Below are 20,541 nucleotides of genomic sequence, written 5' to 3'. Positions count from 1 at the left end.
TTTACGAAACATTTCATTCTTTGTGGAAAAATTTAATTGCTGTAGCATTTTGTTAAACATGTTTGTGAAAAAAAATTTTTTTTTGCTTTGTTGAAAATTTCTCTGAAGCAACTTTTTTTTGTCATTTTGAAAAACAAAACCCAAATTTTTTTTTGTGTTTTTTTTTTTATTATTTTTGTGAAAATTTTTTTTTGTTAAAAAGTTTTTTGTGAAAAATTTAATTTTGTTGTGTTAAAAGTGTTTGTAAAAAATTTTTTTTTGTGCTTTATTTGAAACAAATTTTTTGCCATTTTGAAAAACAAAAAATTTCTTAAATTTTGTTTCTTGTTTTTTGTTTTTTTTTTGTTTTAATAACTGAAACTATATTTTGTAATCTATTAAAGATTCCTCTACCTTATTGATTTATATTGAAATATGTACGTACAGCGGACCAGTTAAAAATTTCGTGTATCTGCTTACTAATGTGCGTAGTATAACATACATACAGACGGCCCTAATATATGAGGACGTTTCGCTCGAGCAGTACTTTGCACTGATTTTTCAGTACGTCTTCCTCACAAAAATGTATGTAAAGCTCCTACTTTAGGATTTCAGTGGGGCCAACAGTGAAATTTCACCAAGCTTCCATTATGGGATTCTTTAATCCCGAGGTATTGTAAATCAAAGTATTTGCACACTTTTCTCATAAAATAAATTTTCAAAACGCATATCTTTGCAACCAAGAGTGGTCGGCAGCCCCATAGTGCATTTTGCTTAAAGCAACTTTACACCGAAATCTCATTGTCCATATAAATGAAAATCGAATATACATATGTTATTATGAAACGCATAAAATTCATCATTCAATCTTCATCAATAAATGTCGTCAATGTAGACTGGTGCACACATTTTGCATAGGATAGTTCTCAAATGTTCCTAGAGGCTTCTTCTGTTGGACTTCGGTCGTGTGAGCTTTTGTCCCATCAAGCTCAAAATAAATATCACCTGTTGACAGGGGGTATTATTCGCTTGCTCTCTGCCATTGTTAGCCGTACTTACACTCGTTCTCAAGTAAACAAAGTTCTTTCAACAATTCGAAATTATAGCTGCGCACAGTGACCTGTTGGCAGGGCGTGAGGAGCGTCTGTATGTTGCCAGGATGTGCTTTCCCTTGCAAGAGCTGCTTGCGTATCTGTAAAGTATTTGATAAGTCCATTGAAAATTACAGTTGCACACAACAGCTCGCGACTAGATATTCATGGAAGAAAGTTTCACACCTGCTGCGACCTCCACTCTTACCCAGTTTACCCAGATTTCGATATTTTACGCAGCGCAGCCGAGAACCAATGCGGGCTAAGTTTGCAACAGGAAGTTAGTATTACAAATATTCTATTGCGTTTGACAGACAAGCAACAAGTTTGTAAAACCAGTGGCCTGCAGTCAACAGTAACACCAACCCAACAACAGCATCAACGGCAACTGTTGAATTACATTTACGTGCAGTCTGTATGTGCATATATGTATAGTATGTACGTATTCGGCAATTCAGCACCAAATGTGGGGGCAAGAATAGGCAAAGTACAGAGGAGAAACGTGTGCGTGTGTTAGCTTCCTGCTGTGGCACGTGCACTCAGTTGCGTGCTTTAATTTGTTATTAATTTCTATGAAATTACAAAGTTGCTATTGAACTTGCACGACATGGCAGTTCACTCTAATAGTCGAACACTTTTGTTGTCAAATTAACAAAAATACACAAGTAAATCTTGGTTAAGTGTATTTATGTTACGGTATTAAGGTAAAGTTCCACCAGATTTACTCAAAACTTACCGCTTACTTTGATGTGGGGAAGAAAATCCTCTTATTGCTTAGATTACCCACCGGAGGAGAATGGATTTGCAATGTCAAATTCGAGTTGGGGAAATTTGAAGTGATACATTATTTAAGGCAGTAGCAAAAGGACTATTTGAAAAGAAAATTAAATTAGCATTCAAAAGAAATGAAAAATTTATTAACTGAGAATTGCTCGTTTGCGGAGATTTTTGCATAATCGCCAAAATTATTAAATAAAAATATTAAATATTTGCTGAAAACCAGGCCATTATTTACATTTACTCATTTATTTATCGCTTAGTCGCACTAGCACTTTACAATTTTCTTATAAATAAATATTATAAAAATAAATATGCAACTAAAAGCAATTTATTCAATTTTCACTTTCGCCACATTTATTTACAATTACTTCGCACTTGCATTGCTGCACTGCCCCGCTTAATGATGACTAAAGAGTCATTCAACAGCAAGAACAACAAACACACACTCGCTTAACACCCCAATGTCGTTGCTCATTGCTTTCGTATTTATTTATTATTAATAATTTTTTTTTTATACAAATTCGCTTTCATACGAAATTTGTTTTTGTTATTATCTAATAAATATTCAGTATTTTATTTTTGCTAAATCACAATGATTATTTACTTTTCTCATTTCGTCTTTGTTTCTTTGTGTTTTGTTACCGCAGGTACTCTGTAGATAAACAGTTGAAAAATTATCAAATTGAGGCAAAAAGCGAAGAATTCTCGGTTTTGTTATTTGAATGGCAATCAAAATTGCATAAGATTTTTGTGGAAAAAAGTTATTTCTTTATTTACAATAAATACTTTGTTTTATTCATTTTATTTTATTTTATTTTCCTTTCGTTTATTTCATAGTAATAGTTTATAAAACAGATTTATATAATAGCTGATTTTATTAAGGTTTTGTTTTTTGTTTTAACATCGAATAACCAGCAACAAAAATTGTGTAACATTTTGTAAAGGAAATTTACTGCTGGTTTTCCTTTTACTGAATCAAAATTTATTTTATTCTGTTTTTTATTTTCCTTAACTTTATTTTACTTCATAATATAATATTTATTAATGAGTATAATGCTACTTATATATACATATATGTACTTACATATATACAGGATGCGCCATCTTCTATGTCGGTATGTAAATGCTGAATAACTTTGTCATTTACCATCCGATCGACTGCAACATATGCACATGTTTTCGATATGTGAATTCAGTACAATTTCAACCATGGATCGCTTTATACCGAAACAACCAAAATCGAGGCTATAAAACCCGAAATGCTTGACAAGGTGATGACAAACGCAGAAAAAAGATCGCAGTTTGTGATTGCTAATAAAAGTGGCCACTTGATTGGTATTGTATTCAAAAAATAGTTTTAGTAAATTCTAAAAAACTAAACCAAATAAAAATAATTCACTTATACAAATCAGTTTTTTTTTTTCAAAGTTGTTCAATATTTTCAAATACTGTTCAATATTTTCATGGTGGCGCAAATTAATCATCCAATTCGTTTTTCCATAACTTAAAAAAAAAAGATGGAAATATTTTTTTTATTTAGTAAAGAAGTTATTCAACAAAACTATTTATATTTTGTAAAAAAATAAACAAACAAATTAATTACAATTATTTCCAGTTTTAAAAATTATTTTTTCTTAAAACATGATAAAAAAATATTTTTTTTTGAATAATTTTTTTACTAATATTTAAAAAATAAAAAATAATAATAATTTTTTTGAATGATGTTCTTACTAAATAAAAATCGAAATAATTTTTTTATGTTCTAAAAAGATTATTTTTTTTAATTACTTTTTTATTATTTTTACTAAATAAAAAAAAAATATTTTCAGATAACAAAATGAACATATATTTTTATTTAGTAAACAACTTATGCAGCAAAATTTTTATTTTTATTAAAAAAATAAACAAAGAAATTGATTAAAATAAAAAAATATTTATATTTTTCTTTCTCGAAAAAGTTAAATTTTTGAAAAGTTATTAGTTTTACTAATATTTTTTTATAATTTTTTTTTTAAATAATTTTTTTTTTAAATAATTTTTTTGAATAACTTTTCTACTAAATAAAAATCGAAATATTTTTTGTATGTTTTAAAAATATAATTTGTTTTGAATAGCTTTTTTATAATTTTTACTAAATAAAAACGAAAATTATTTTTAGTAATGGAAATATTTTTTTATTCTTACTTTTACGAGCTCCATTGCTTGCCTGCAATTGTCTAGCTCACAAATGTCAGATATGATAGACGCACGACGCCATTTACAAAAATTGCAAACCTTACGATAAGGTGATTAATTTTGCCCAAGTTTGTTTGGTTTTGAAATGGAAATGGCGAAATCGATCTTTAAGGGGGAAGTCTACTGTGACAAGGGAAAAAACAGGCTTATTTTCCGGATTTTATTTCTAACAAAATATTGCTCGTACATAAAATCTATTTAAACTCTTATCTTTATTATATATTTAAGTTTTTGAAAAAAAAATTTTAAGTCAAAATATTCAAAATGGCCGCTGTGGCACTTCTGCAAGCGCAGGTCCGCTTTTCTTAGGTGCCTAAACGGTGTACATGAAATCTTACGTTTCGGTGATCTAAAACAAAAAAACAAAATATTGTTATCATATACATAGTATTGACTCTCGTCTGACGTAGGATTATATCGATAAAAAATTTTGGCGTTGAAAAAAAAATTCTTGAAATTTTTTTCTTTTTTTTGCCTAAAATTGGTGTTACTATTGTTTATAACAATTTAACAAATAACGATATCAAAAAAATCCTATGTCAGACGAGAGACACTATTACAGAGAATATATAATTAAATTTTTAAGCTGATTCATTTATCAGAACTCGAGATATCGTGTACACCGTATAGAAAAGCGGACCTGCGCTTGCAGAAGTGCCACAGCGGCCATTTTGAATATTTTGACTTAAAATTTTTTTTTCAAAAACTTAAATATATAATAAAGATAAGAGTTTAAATAGATTTTATGTACGAGCAATATTTTGGTAGAAATAAAATCCGGAAAATAAGCCTGTTTTTTCCCTTGTCACAGTAGGCTTCCCCCTTAATCAAATGCCAAAATAACAGTCTGCTAAAGAGCACACATCTAAAAATCTTTTCAGATCTAACATAAATATTATTGAGATCAGATAAATTTTGTATTTGTAAGGCTAAATTTGAATGAAAAGTTCCTCGGCTTTACTTACCGAAATTGGATGGTATTGATCTGGACAACGTTTATTTTCAACAACACGGCGCTACGTGCCGCACAAGCAACGAAACCATTAATCATTTATGGGAAGAGTTTCCGGACCGTATTATCTCTCAAAGAGGTGATCACAATTGGGGACCGAGATCTTGTGATTTAACACCTTGTGACTTTTTTCTTTGGGGCCACGTGAAAGAGAAAGAAGGTCTACGCCAACAGCCCAGGATCGATTCAAGACCTCAAAGATGGAATTCGTGAGGCTATCGAGGCCACTTTGCAGTTCGGTTATGGAAAGTTTCATGAAAAGGATATTGTCCTGTAAGCGTGGTCGTTGCCTGATGTTATTTTCCACTATTAACGGCATACCTTCTTCTTTAAATGAAATAAACATCCGGTCATTTATATTAAAAAAAAGCACTTTTCTTTGAATATCAAAATTACACCTCTTCTTAAAAACCCCTTTATTTGACCACTCTATTTGTCGCTAAAGCACGTCAATTGGTTAGAAGCATTAAAAAATAAAATAAATAAATAATTGGCGCGTACACTTCTGTTAGGTGTTTGGCCGAGCTCCTCCTCCTATTTATGGTATGCGTCTTGATGTTGTTCCACAAATGGAGGGACCTACAGTTTCAAGCCGACTCCGAACGGCAGATATTTTTATGAGGAGCTTTTTCATGGCAGAAATACACTCGGAGGTTTGCCATTGCCTGCCGAGGGGCGACCGCTATTAGAAAAATATTTTTATTAATTTTTGCTTTCACCGAGATTCGAACCAACGACCTCTCAGTGAATTCCGAATGGTGATCACGCACCAACCCATTCGGCTACGGCGGCCGCGGTTAGAAGCATTAGGTAGGTTTTTTTTTGACTGTGTGAAATTTTAATCCGTGGTCGTCTAGCCATGTCTGTACTCGGATTATCACCTGATTTAACTTCCTTTTGTTTTCAACAGTTGTTTCAGCTGCAATGTCGTCTCCATTTCCAACTAAATACTTATAGATGCACATCCTCAGCCATCTCTATTCGAAGAATTTCATCGTAGCTTATATTCCAAAGCTCAGGTCGCATGGTAACTCATAGTAGATTGCTATCAGCGCACAGGAAATAATATTCTACACCTTTTTTTACATCTTTGGCCGACCGCGACCTCTGCTCCCTTGCGGGTTCCTCTTCGTCACATATTCTTCGCTAATTCTTCAAATTTTAAATTCACTTGGAACTGCCGAGCTGAAATCATTAATATGGATGGCACCTTTTCTTAATTTTTCTTTAAAATTCAGACAAAAAAATGTGTGCGATTTGTCGTGAAAATAAGTGCTGTTTTAAATGTAAAGTAAATGTTTCAATATATTTTTAGTATGAAATTCTGGCGTCCACTTTTTTTTTTTGCACCCACCTCACATTATCTCCTCATCCAATGCAATTTATCTTATTGATAGTTAATTTGTTTCGAATGCATTGAATGCAAAATATTTACTCAACCAGTAACAGGGGCAACAACAAATTGTGATAGCAGCAACGTCAATTGGCGCGCTGCAGCTGTGCAAATGCTATCAAGCGTGCGAGAGACAGTTCTGTTCTAAGCTATTTACTTTTGCCAACCGGCTGCAACGTTATCTCCGTCTCCGTCGCCGCCTCCTCTACCCCCGGCTAATCGCTTTGCACATAGCAGATAAACTTTCGCTTTCGTTTGCGATTTCGATTTCGATTTTGCACTCGCACCGCCGCAATACCTCTGCTTAGACAATTGAAAGTGAATATGAGAAATCGCATTTGCAATCGGCTACTACGTCAGCGCCATTGAATTGCGAAATCGAGAATGAACTGTTGTGGCTGCAGTTAGCGGGCAGCGGTGGGCCTTGCTTTTGTGACGCTGTAGCGGCATTGTGCGCAAAATCAAAAAATACAAATAAAAAAAAATGTTAAGAATAAATAATTTGCTTTTGTGTTAATATTTTGCGCATTTTTATTTGTTTCTGCAAAAGCAATATTTACTGCTTCAAACTTCGTAATAGAATTGTGCTTAGCGAATATTTATTGCATACACGCTTTTTATTTATATTGTGGACCGATCTATGTACATACATATATATATGTGAATATGCATGCGAACTGGTGTGCTAATGTGCGGGCATGTGTGTGTGTGTAAGTTTTGTTAGCATTTTTTTATTTAGTTTCACTTGATAATTCATTTTCACTTTCTTTGTTTGTTTGTTCAGCAGCTTTGGGCACCGCGGCCCGCACATGACTGCCGTCAGGCCAATATAGAATGCTTACATGCCTACAAACAAACAAGTTCACATACGCACACACACACATGCATGCATGCATATACATATTAATTCTCTGTGGGCGCGGTGTGTGTGCAGTAGCACGTGTCTGCTTTACAGATACAGATTACTTCTTCTTCTCCGGCATTTGCGTAAATTGTTAAATTACTTATACGCCGCGGAGAGCAGCATCAAATACGAGCTGCCGCGTATACATTAACATACATGTGTACATGTATATACATGTGTACTCTGTATGTATGTATGTATACATTTTTATTGGCGCTAAAGTCGACAAAAGCTCAACGCACATGCTGTGATCGCAAATTAACGCAGCAGTGTGTCGCGGCTACTGGGTGCGGGGGTTAGACGTGAGGTAAGTTTATCAGAGTATTTGATTCACATATGTGGCACTTTTTTTTGCTATAGTTGTATTTTTGTTTGCATTATCTGAGCAGAAAAGTACTCGAGGCAATATGGGTTGCTGATGTAATAGAAAGTGAAATAAAAAATAAAAAAACACGATTTTATTACTAGGTTAGGTTAGGTTGGTATGGTTGCCCAAGGAATGAGCACACTTGAACGAAAGACCGATGGGATACAGGGAGAGGACGGGGAGAGGTGGTGCTGGGATGGTTAGGAGAGTAGGTTTAGAGTGTGTGGATTACGAACAATGACTATGCTGCGTTTGCGTCAACCGCTTTGTGCTACTGATGAAATTCATCAGATTTTTAATGTCAGCGCCTGCTATTTGAGCAGCCGTAGCAAAGAAGTAAGAGTCAAGAAGTCTGGATCTTAGTCCCGCCAGAGCAGGGACAAAAAGGACTCGAGGTGATTCCACGTCTCACAGCATCCATTCCTCGCGCATAGTGACCTGTGAGAAAACCCACGAGATTCGAGAGCTGATATTTTGTCAACCTCAGAAGCTCGCCCGAGCGCCCCCAGACCACACGTGGCCAGAAGAATTTCGCGACCTCACAAGTTTTTGTACTTGCCCAACGCTCGCTGAGTTGGCTCGATGCCCATCTTTCCAGGAGCAGACCGCAGGTAGATTTTACTACTAAGTAAAATATAAATTCAATCACTTGCTTATATGTAGGGCATATTTTAGGATTCACTGGTAGAAATTAGTAGAGTCTTTCAAGTGAACTTAATTTTTCGCTCTTTCGCTAATAGCAATATTAATTTGATCTAATATACGAATTGTGGCTTTTATGTAACGGAATTGAAGCTATAAAATATTAGTTTGGGGGGAAAAAATCCATAATTTTTGCGTAAAATTTTTGCGCAAATGGTTTAAAACCGTTTTATGGTCGATCTTTAGCTCCTAGGCGATGCTACAACTACTAACGCGCCGGTCCACTTCGATCATTTTTGTGATTCTATCGACATTTTCGACGACGGACCTTCCTGTGAGAGGTGCAGCTTTAACATCAAAAATGCCTGAACGGAATTGACGAAACCATAATTGCACGTAATTTGCAGTTACTCGACACCCTAAACACCATTCACAATTTCAGCGGCATGGCTTGCATTTTCGCCCTTATCAAAGAAAAACTGTAAAATGTATCGAATTTTCTCTTTGTTGACTTCCATTGACTTCAAACACCCTGTAACTCACAACTAAATGGAGCAGACAAAGAACAGCAAATGAATTTTCTTAGTGTGAAATGTCACCTTGACAACGAGCATAAACTTTAAATGGTTTCATCGATACTTTACGAGATATCGATCATTACAGCCAGCTACCTAGAAAATAATGGATTTCTTTTTCCTCGAATAATATTTTTTGTTCGAGATGCATAGTGCTGGACATCTTCTTCTTCTTCTAGCATCTTCAGGATTCGCAAAAACGCCCCATAGCTTCAAAATTTCTTTCTAATGAAAATTTTAGCTTCGGAAATATTTAGAAGTGGCACAGCGCAATATCCGGCGAATCAGACGGTTGGCCCAACACTGTGAATCAAAAATTCCAAAATTTTTTAGTGAAGTGCCAATACCTCAGCGCAACAAAACGCTTCACACGCATTTGTGCACTTGCAAGTATTTTTCATTAAAAAACACAAAAACAAAAATTAGTATTAAAATAATTTTTTTGTGCATACAAATACCGAATTGCAAAAACGAGTAGTGTAGAGTAGCTTCGGTGAAGAGAGCACGAGAAATGTGCGCGATATCTTTTTCAATTCGCACAATATCAAGCGCACAAGCAAAGTGCAAATATGAAATAACAACAACAGCAACAACGAAGTGCTCAAACACAAAACGCCAGCACTTACATAATAAATAGAATTAATAGATTGCGCGTGCAAATATGAATGTAGGCTCCCTCTTGGAATTTGTAATAGTAATCAGTAGAAATGTTCTACTTTTAAACGTATGTATCGGGTGTATTTTTAAGAGATTGAGCACTTACAAAAGAGATTGAGCAGTACAAAACAGAAATATTATTGGAATGAATAATATAATAAAACATAAAAATAAATAAATAATAAATAAAATAAAATTTGTTTATTATATATTAAGGAGGGAAACCGGTTTAGGGGCCCAAAATTTTGGTGTTTTTCGCGAATTTTTTGAACAAAGAAGGAATAATCAGGAGTTTAAGTTTAGAGGATATTTTATTTATATTTTTAGGTACACTTTTAAATTTTTTTGAAGCTATTTCCGCGGAAGATAGTGGCGTTAGAGCGTACTGTACTGAAGTTGTAATTTTTCTCTGAAATCAACAGTTTTTATTAACAACATATTTCCTAAGAATATGAACTTAATTGTGGTAAAAAAATATTGGAAATTGCATGCTTTTGAGGCGCTTGAAGACAAAGTAGTTTTTTTATACCATATTTTTTCATTTATTTTGCTTAAAAAACCATATTTTAAATAATAATATAATCCCAGAATTATGTTCATATAGATCAGAATTGAATGAAGAAAAATCCCGAAAAATTTTAGAACGATTGGTCGATAACTTTTGAAGCTAGAATTGCGACCAGTTGAAAATAAGTAGTTTCGAGAAAACCGTTGTTCTAACTAACGCGCGCTACGGTGCGGAACGGCCGGGCAGTAACTTAAGTGCTCATAGAATCGGGAATAATGCGAATTTCGCTTTAAAATTTTTACCACATATTCTTGAGTAGTTATACTAACGATTTATGCAATAAAAAAAATCGGGTTTTTGATCGATCTAAACCGGTTTCCCCCCTAAAAAAAAAGTTGTCAGCATAGCTTGAAAGCGCACGCCATTCAGCGTAACGACAGCTCCTTTCTCATTTCAAAAGAAATAAAGGCCAATGATGCCGCGCCAGTCCTCCCTGAACTTCGCGCGCAGATTTATTTATTTATTTATTTTTCGATTTTTTTCCACACTTTGGAATTTCCACAATTTGGAATCGTTATTCTAGCTTTAAACGATTTATGATGACTTGCCAAACCTTAATGAACAGAAATGTCAACACAGTTTGTCAATCTGAGATATCGATAGTTCTAGTGCAGCTAGAAACACCCCATTCTTATACACATACTTATGGGCATATATGATATGCGTACTTATGATTACAACTACAATAAGACGTTTGGAGATAATGAATTAAAATTGACATTTCGCAGAGAGACTCATAGACAGTTATGTATGCATATGTATGTATGTATGTATGTATATGGGTAATAGTAATGCAGCCTATTACTGGTTGTAAAAATCTACTAAGTTTCTCTTGTAGAGATCGAATGATATTTATATATGTTTTTATATAATATTTAAATACAAGTACATATGCAAGTAGCAGCTTTAATAAGCAAACAATGGGTTTTTTATGAATTCGTTATCAAAGCTATTAGCAGGCGTGGGGGTTACTATGTAAAAGATTTCAGAGCACTTTTCTCTCCTTCACTTTGAGAGCACTTTTCTCTTTGGTGTTAGACAAATTTATTAGATGAGGGAAGCGTTACATCTGCATACTATAAATCAGCTATAAACTAAGCAAAGCAAAAGTTATGCTCGATTAAGAAGTGGCACTAGTGGCACTACACTCAGCTTCCCAAAAGAACCATAACCCAAATCCACGAGTAAAGAATCGTCAAAGTGGTTAATAGTATGGATTGGTCAGAACACATGCATACATGTTTGGGTAACAAACGAAGGCTGCTAAACAAGTTTGTTTATAAAAATATACATAAGTGTGAAATATAAAATGTAAATTGTCTTGTGGTTGCCACCTTTTTTTATTTTATAGAAAATATGTAAATAAAATATCACAATATGGGTGTTCAATTAAAGATATTTTTTACGGCTTAGGTCATATGTCTCTAAAATTGTACGCACGTAGTTGCCACCTTTTTTAATTTATATGGGGTAGGGGCAAATTTTCAAAAATCCCACTTTGACCCATTTAGAGTGCTCCAATCGAGAAATTTATTTAGTCAGAACATATGTAAATGAAAAAATTAATTTAAGTGAGTTATGGAAAAGAAACTAAAAAGTTCGACCCAAATTGGGGGACATAAGAATTCGTTTTAGAGGTATGGTTCTTTCGGCAAAGTTTCTTATTTTGAACCCTAGAATATGATTTTCACAGAGCAATGGGCGATTTTTTTGCCTCCCCACAAAAGAAACTAAAAGTTCAACCCAAATTGGGGGGCATCAGAATTCGTTTTAGAGGTATGGTTCCTTCGGCAAAGTTTCTTATTTTGATCCCTAGAATATGATTTTCACAGAGCAATGGGTGATTTTTTTTTGCCTCCCCACAAATCGACCCGGCCTAGTGTACTCTCTCGTAATCGGACACCTAAGGGGCAGAAAAATGTGTCCGCTTATGGGAGGTGCTCGCTTATGAGACAAGTGTAAAAAAAAGTTAATAATGCTATGGGTTGTCCACTCGGGGGGAAAAAATTTAAAAAAATGCTTAATTCTCTTAAGGATTTGTGGTATGTACTGAATAAAGTGTCCGCTTATGGGAGGTGTCCGTTAGTTGAGAGTAGACTCTATTTATATTTGAATGGCATTGTCACCTAGTTTAGTTTATTATTATTTAATTAATTAATAATTTATATTTACCTACATAATTAGTTAATAATTTATTTGATATTTAATTATTATTTCTATTTATTTATTTGATATTTAATTACTATTTAATTGTTTTATTTTTTTTTTAATTAATTAATAATATATATTTATTTAATTAATTAATCATTTATATTTATGTTATTAATTAATCATTTATTTGATATTTATTTATTATTTAATTAATTTTTGTATTTATTTAATTATTATTTTTTTATTATTTAATTTCTTAATTATTTTTAATTATTTAATTATTTAATTTTTTCTTTTTAACTATTTAATTTTTTTTTTTAATGATTTAATTTTTTTTAATTATTTAATTTTTTTTTAATTATTTAATAATATAAACTCATAAAACGCAAAGCAAAACTCCGCCTACCAGATACTTTAAATGTTTGAGAATATACATACATATGTACATACATACATACATATAAGGATATGCCATATATTTAATTCATGTACGCATATAGTTGTTAATAGTTTTACTAACCTATCCGCTGCGAATTGCACATCAAATGTCCTTCAACTGCTGAGAATCACTCTTATCGGACGAAGCAGCGTCCACTCAGTCAACCGCACACGCATACTCATACATATATGTAGCTATTGCAGTGCACAAACTATGTTGATGTTACAAATTTATGGTACTTCGTGATTATTTGATTTCACACTGACTTGCTGTAGTTTGCAAAATTGCATTTATAAACAAAAGAGACAACAAAGTTTCGTTTCACTTTCAGTTGCTTATCTTTCAATAAACATACATAGATACATACATATGTGCACACATACATACATACATAATACAAGTATTTATGTAGTTATGTGCGCTATCTCAGTATCATTCATTAGACACTTCTAATGGCTGCACTGAAAATGTCTAACGCTTTGGCTTTATCTTTTTTAATTTTTCACTCACTCGACTACGTTCTAATCGCCTTTTTATTGCTTTACATTTTGCTTACCTTATTCTATTTACTCACTTCTTACTTACTTGCCCTTATTCATGCATAAACGGTACAATCATCTCACCGCGCTCGCTATTATTATCACGAAACTTTTCCAAATAATTTACGCACATGCGTTCATATGTATATGTATGTGTGTATGTATGTATGTACATAGGTAATGTGCGTAAATACATTTGTTTTCAATTTGTTGTGTTTTTTTTTTCTTTTTACCTACGCACAAATTGTGTTGATTTTGAGTTCATTGAACCTTAAGCTTTTCCACATTCCTGCATGGACTTATGTTTATACATATTTACATATATAAATATATACATATGTATTTATGCGTTTAGATAAATAAAAACAACACAAGTGCTTAAGTATGTATGCATGTACATATGTATGTGCATGCAAGGCCAGTAAGTCGTCTGCTATAGGTTTCCGAAAGGTTATTATGTAAATTTTTAGGAATAGAAATAAGTTTGCCGAATGGAATGAAAATCGAAATAATTTCTCGTTTATTTGTAACGAAAATTTGGCATCAATTTGACGGAGCGAAAATCTGACAATAAATGAAGCACACCATTCATGTAAGCGGTACACATACATACACACATATACATATGTGTACTTCTTGAGAGGATTTATAAGTTTTGTAAATGGCGTCGTACGTCATTCACATTGGGACACTTGTGAACTAGACAGCTGCTACATACAAACAGACAAACAATGGAGGGCGTAAAGGTCAAAATAAAGATTTGCATCACTCAAAACAATTTGTTCTGTTTTTGGTAAAAAAGTTATTCGAAAACAAAATTGGATGATTAAATTTGCAACACCTTGTATGTATAAGTTACATAACCATATGTTGTAGAAAAAATAGTTGAAAAAACTTAGAAAAATTTCCCTCCATAAAGTGCGTTATCGGGGTAATGTCTTGCACTAGATTTCACAGATTATTGGTGAATGGTTTGCTCTTTATAAGGGAGCATCTTTATAAAAAATATATACACGTTTACATATACATACTTAAGTACGCATGCTTTAATTATTTTTCATATTTTCTTAATCATATTTTTTTACTACGAACTAAAAGTCACTTGCTTCTGTAAATGCATAAATCGCTTACGAATATACGCAATTGAGAAATTATCACATCAAGAATATTTGCATATGTACATACTTACATACATACATACATACATACATACATACATACATACATACATACATATGCGCGCCCTAAAATGAGGTCAAACCGCCCATCCGGCCGGCCGCATACCGGCAACGCACACATATTATATTTACATTACAAATCGGCACACACACACACACACCTACATCGCTATAAGCAAAAAACATACACCTACCTACATATGTACATATGTATGTGTGTACATATGAATGCATTTCCAACGTTGCGCTTTGTGCGCTACTGATTCTCGTATAAATTACGTGCTCACTTGCTCAAATCCATCAAAGCCAATAGAAAGAGCAGGGCAAAAAATTAAAGAACAAAATTTTAATAAAAACAACAATAACGAAATGTATATGTAATCGCATTATTTATAAAAATAAAAAAATAACAACAATGTTAATTGCCTTCGCGTGATTGCGATTCACACATGCCGCTCTCCTGCCGATCTAACTGTCACACAACACTCGCAATTGCCGTACATATGCTCTCTTGTTGTATGCTTGTGCGCGCGCGATTGCTCTTTTTCTCTTCGTTCTTCTAGCAAATATGTAGGCGTAAGCGAAATATACCAAAAATCAACATAACGAATAAAATTAAATGAGTAAACTATAGTCAGCAGCTGGTGAAGGAATGAAGGAAAAATAACAAAACAAACAAAACGTCAAAGAACTTTTTCGCAAACTGGCGTTGCGAAGGAGGTGCGCGCTTAGCCGCGCAGTCAGCGTCGAAGCGAGCATTGTCAGTTAACGTTGTTGTATGCAGTGCCGCTGAGAGTGAAACGCGGACGCAAGCGTCAACGTTGGCTTTAATTATTATTTTCTAAGTGTTCTGTGACAGCGCATAACGCCTGATAGCGCCAGGCCGCGCGGCGCCGATCCGGGCCGCGACGCGTCACGTCGCTTGTAACGTACTTTTCTGTGCAAAAATTATTATTTTTTTTTACTTTCTGGCATTTAACTTCAACACTTACGCTGGCATTGTGGCTTTGTGTTGCTATATTTCTAATGTGTTTAGTACTTTTTCTGCTGTTTTATTGTAGTTGTTGTATGCACTTAAGATAACATTTAGTGTTGTTACTTGTTGAATTTAGTTATTTATATATGGCAACATTGTAGTAGCAGCTCTTGGGTAATAACGTGCGCGTTCCTTATTATTTGGAACATTTCTAATCACTTAAATTCTTATACATAGGTGAAGTGGTTTAATGAGAGATAGCAATGTGCAAAAGTTAACAGTGTAGTAAACATTTGGCTTAATTACAGATAAATTTAAAAAAAAATTGCAAGTTACAGATATACATATTTCGTATTTCGTACGTTTTTTTTTTTCAATATTAGTTTTAATATTTTTTTTCTTTAGCAAATAAGTGGAAAGAGGAGAAATGTGATTTTCGCTCTTGTTTGAGGGAGCTACGCTGTGCGCTTATTATTTCCTTTACCTAGCACGCATATCTGTAATTCTCAGCTGTCTTATGAAATACTTATTTTGCTAAAACTACAGGCAGCTTGCATATTAGGTATGCATATAATAAATTGCGTTTACCTTTGCCTGCTCGAAAGTCAAGTTTGAATCAACCCCGTGGACATTAAAATCTCCACGATTGCTAGAGTATCCAAGTCATAGAACTCACATTTGGTAGTTAGCTCAGCGTAATATCTGCCCTTCTCATCTGTCTTATGAAACAAAAGGCTGAGAGTGATGAAACAGAGGCTGATGTAAAAGTAATTAAGTACCACTCGCTTCAGTAGGCCTCGTAGGTAGTCTAACTAATCCCCGAATGGTAATGCCCACCCACAACCTATTGCACTCAGAAAATCAATTTTTAGCACCTCAACTCAATAAAAAACGCAGGCATTAATATAAACTTGTCTCGACAACCTGCGCCTCACTTCTCCTCATCTAAACTCCTTCGAAACTGCTTTGAAATAAATTGCTGTGCCATCAGATATTAATTAATCAGTATTTAATGATTTGAAAATGTTCTGTACGTGATTTGAATATATCAATATACATATGTAAAGTAAAATTTTACTTTAATTTAAAATTCAGTTTTTCTGTTAGAAATCGGGTGCCAAACAGTGTAAAATTTAGTTCTAGCTTTTTTCGGCAAATTATAATTTTTTCTAATCCATTTTTATAAATTTTTATTAGAAAAAAGAGAAAGTTATTCGCAATCCTATCAAAATGTATTCAAAATTTTTTCGAAAATTGTACTTTTTTTTTGAAATAAATGCTGTGTTGCAGCTGGTCACCCTGCCGAGATTTAGTTCAAACTTTTTTCCTTAACTTCTCATTTCTTTCTTTAAAACCAATTATATAATATTTTACTATGAATAAATTTCATGAAAAATTAGCTGGTGGCGCTCTAAATTCTTACGTTAAATAAATAAAAAAGTTTAGTTCAAGTTTTCATCTCTGTCACTGCCCTGCGTGGTAGGCAACTAGGCTTAGATACTTTGGCTCATCGTTCTTGAATGATACTGATGACCTTAGGGATGTATGTAAGTGTCAGTCAGATCAATGGGTTTATTATTACTTACTTACTTTGTTGACCACTACAACCGATTTTCGGTCTTGGTCGCTACGCCGGTCTTGCGCCAATCGCCGCTGCATTGTAATTATTTTTTTTAATAATTCTTAGCTTTGGGTTAGGTTTCTATGATTTTTCGTAATAATGGCTCCCCAATTTTTAGTTTAATCACTAGAAATCTTCTATTGAAATATACTCTCCCGATGAAATATGCACTGGTAGAAAATTCGCTTTCTCATAGTTTATGATGAATCCCACGAGAGAGAGAATAATAAGGTTGGGCCGATCGTGGTACCGCTACTTTGCTTTCAGAAAGGCTGTGTATGACGGCTAACTTGTGCAATTTATTCGTGTGATGTTTGTGTAATTCCTTTTTCTTGCATTCTTGGTGGCACTTTCACATCTCTCTCATGCAACTACACCAATGTGACGGCACGCACTCTCTGATGAGCGCAATGTATTTACATATTACATTACATATTACGATTTACATATTAAAAGTTACAAAATTATCTACTTAAAAAATTAGAATGTGTAATTTTTTTAAATTTCTAATTCATCATTTTTCCCTTCAACGTACAAAAATTACGACTTGCATACATACATACATACATAACCATGTTAATTTTTAATTGTTAATCAGCAAACCCCAAGACTACACTCAGAAATAGGCAAAAATACTTCTTACACCCATACGTTTATACATATGGACATACAGTTGAATCTCTCAAATTATTTCAGGGGTGATTGCAAATAGCGTAAAGTTGCATTTTCGGATGGATTTAAAAACGTCACTTATTAAGTGCAATCACCTTTTATTGTGAGGAGGAGGAGTTTTTTATATGCAAAATAGAATAAAAATTTACATATTTCATTTAAAATGGAATCAGTACAAATAACATTTTTCATAATTGGTTCGAGGTAGCTGTTTAGGGTAGGTAGGGTTTTTATTTTGCGAAATAATTTTTAACTATCTTGTTATTTTTTAACTCTGAACCAGCGACAAAGCATCGCGAAGCCTCGCAAAATTCATTAAATTGCTTTTGTTTTCTCTTTACAAGATTAGAAATTTTAACAGGTCGGTTAACGCATCCAACAAGTTGCTCTCTCTACGAAGCGTTTGCTTTCATTAGATAGTTGCGGTTTAAGAGTTTCCACTGTATATGAGTATAAATATCTATAGTTTTCTGCAAACACTTTTCAACGTAACCCAAAACAAATACAAATGTGCACACATTCATACATATTCACTTATGCATTAGTTTGCGCCACATTTGCGTTCTTTCCCCGTCACTCCCAACTCTGTTAATTCTATTGCAAGTTTCGTTTTTGTTTTTTTTTTGTTTTTTTTGTTTTTTTTTGTTTTTGTTTTTTGTTTTACTTTTATTCCTTAGTAATAATTCAATTGTCATCTGCGTTTTCACATTCACTTTCCAGTTGCTACTCAACTACATACCGAATAAATTCACATTCATACGACTACACAAACATTCCAATTGACTTTCGCTTTCGTTTCGTTTCGTTTGCCGATCGATCGACCAATGTCTATTGACGTCGGGATTGCCGGCGAATGAAGTAATTATTGAATTAATAATTGCTGTTATTTTGTTGTACTAGTGTTTGTTGTCGCTACATTGATTGTTTTGTCTTTGCTTTGGCATTGCCAACCATAGACGAATGAGTTTGCTTCTCACAGTTTTTTATTTATTACAGTATTATTGTTTGTTGTTAGAATAACTTATTACCTCATACTCAGCCGCTCGTGCTCGTGCGAATTTATTAATATGTCACACATACTCGCACATACACATGATGTTTGTCCATGCTCTTGGACAAATATTGTACATACATATTTACATATTATCTTTTGTTGGTTTCATTATATTTATTTCGCGAAAACAATGTTTTTTCGCACATTCACTGGATGTGTAGATAAAAAAAATCGCATGACTTTTGTTTTGTTTCTACTTTGTTTCCTATCATCATTTGTATCTATATACATCTGTATGTGTATGTATGTATATCTATTAATTGTTTCTTTTTATTATTACACTTGTGACAATGGACAGATAGAAATTATTACGCGTGACACTTTGAGCGGAAAGGTCAGGGTCACTGGAACTTCCTGTTCAATGTTACATAGCTGTTTGGTAGGGTCCATGCTTCATGTAAAAAGTATACAGTGTAGAAAAACATAAAAGTTTTTTTTTTTTTGTTTGTGTTATTTACAAAGTAGCAATTGTGCTAGTTTGCAATTTTATTAGGTATACTGAGGGAAAAATGCTTTTTCAAAATTTGATATTTTGTACAGCCCATCGCTAGGCACATTCCTTTTTGTTAAAAGGCGGTTGTCGCGTCTAACGAATTCCTTATTTTTTGAGGCGATCCACGATCTACTCTTCGTAAACACGGAAGTCCTGTCTAGTTAGGCCATGTGCGTCATCGATTGCAACAGATGGATATCGAAAAGACTAATACTGGGGTAAGACTTCCCCTTTCAACGATCTCAGTAACATGTAGCCGAGGGTTTTCGTGGTGGTAAATCATTTTCTCGTATATTTCCTGTCACCGTGACCATTTTCCCCTTCAATGTTCGGCTCCAACGCGTTCGTTTTGTTCGGTCACAAGCTGTTATATTGGTTTTGCCAAATTTGTATAGTTTACAACATAGCACTCGGAACTTTCCGTGCACCTACTTTATGCCGTATATTTCGAATCCTGAATATTCCTGCATGCGCGCAAGGCATCATGGTTTATTTATCATTTGATTGTCGTAATGGATACGCTTGTTAGCGTGAGTTTAGCGTGAGTCATTATCTGTCGCATGCTAGTGTGTGTTGTTGTTGCTTTTTTTCATAAAGCAATAAATTGTTGTGAAATTTCACTTAATACTTGGAAAACCCGCTACTGAATCTAATAATCTATTGGAACATATGTAGGACATTGAATGTTTATCGCGTGAACATATGTAATTGTGAGTAGTTTAAGCATTTGCAAGATAGCCGAGAAAACGTAGGAGATAATTCTTGCCCGTGTGGCAGTATCAAAAAAATTCGTAACCCGGTCGAATGTGACACTTTCGCTGTGGTTCTTTGAAGGTCAAATTATTACTCAAAATTACTATCTGCACGTGGAACAATCAGTTAAATGGCATTTCCCCTCTATATAATCTTTATCGATTTACAAAAGACTTTCGATACATTTCATAAGCGTTTAAAATCGCTTTCATTTTTCTATGTGATTTGGTTATATTTTATAGTATTTATATTTAATAAGCGGTATTTATAAGCGACAATATTTCTCCGCTCTGCATTTCAATCCAACAAGTTAAATTTTAGTGAGAAAAACTATCTTTGGCGAAATATCAATTTAATATCAATAATATGACTATCCTCATTTTATTTTTAAGAATACAATTTGAGATCCCATTCCAATTGCTCATAAATCTAAGTTTTATTTAATTGTAATACATTTTTTTA

General features: G+C 33.5%; 1 protein-coding gene across 4 annotated transcripts in view; it reads left to right on the top strand.

Annotated features, from left to right (window-relative positions):
• Window positions 1-20,541, top strand: part of LOC129236928 (sex determination protein fruitless) — a 139,242-nt gene that overhangs the window by 55,991 nt on the left and 62,710 nt on the right. The window lies entirely within an intron of this gene.

Source organism: Anastrepha obliqua, chromosome 1, assembly GCF_027943255.1.
Source record: "Anastrepha obliqua isolate idAnaObli1 chromosome 1, idAnaObli1_1.0, whole genome shotgun sequence".
Lineage (NCBI taxonomy): Eukaryota > Metazoa > Arthropoda > Insecta > Diptera > Tephritidae > Anastrepha > Anastrepha obliqua.
The sequence above is the reverse complement of the archived record's forward strand: the minus strand, read 5'-3'. Positions and strand labels throughout refer to the sequence as shown.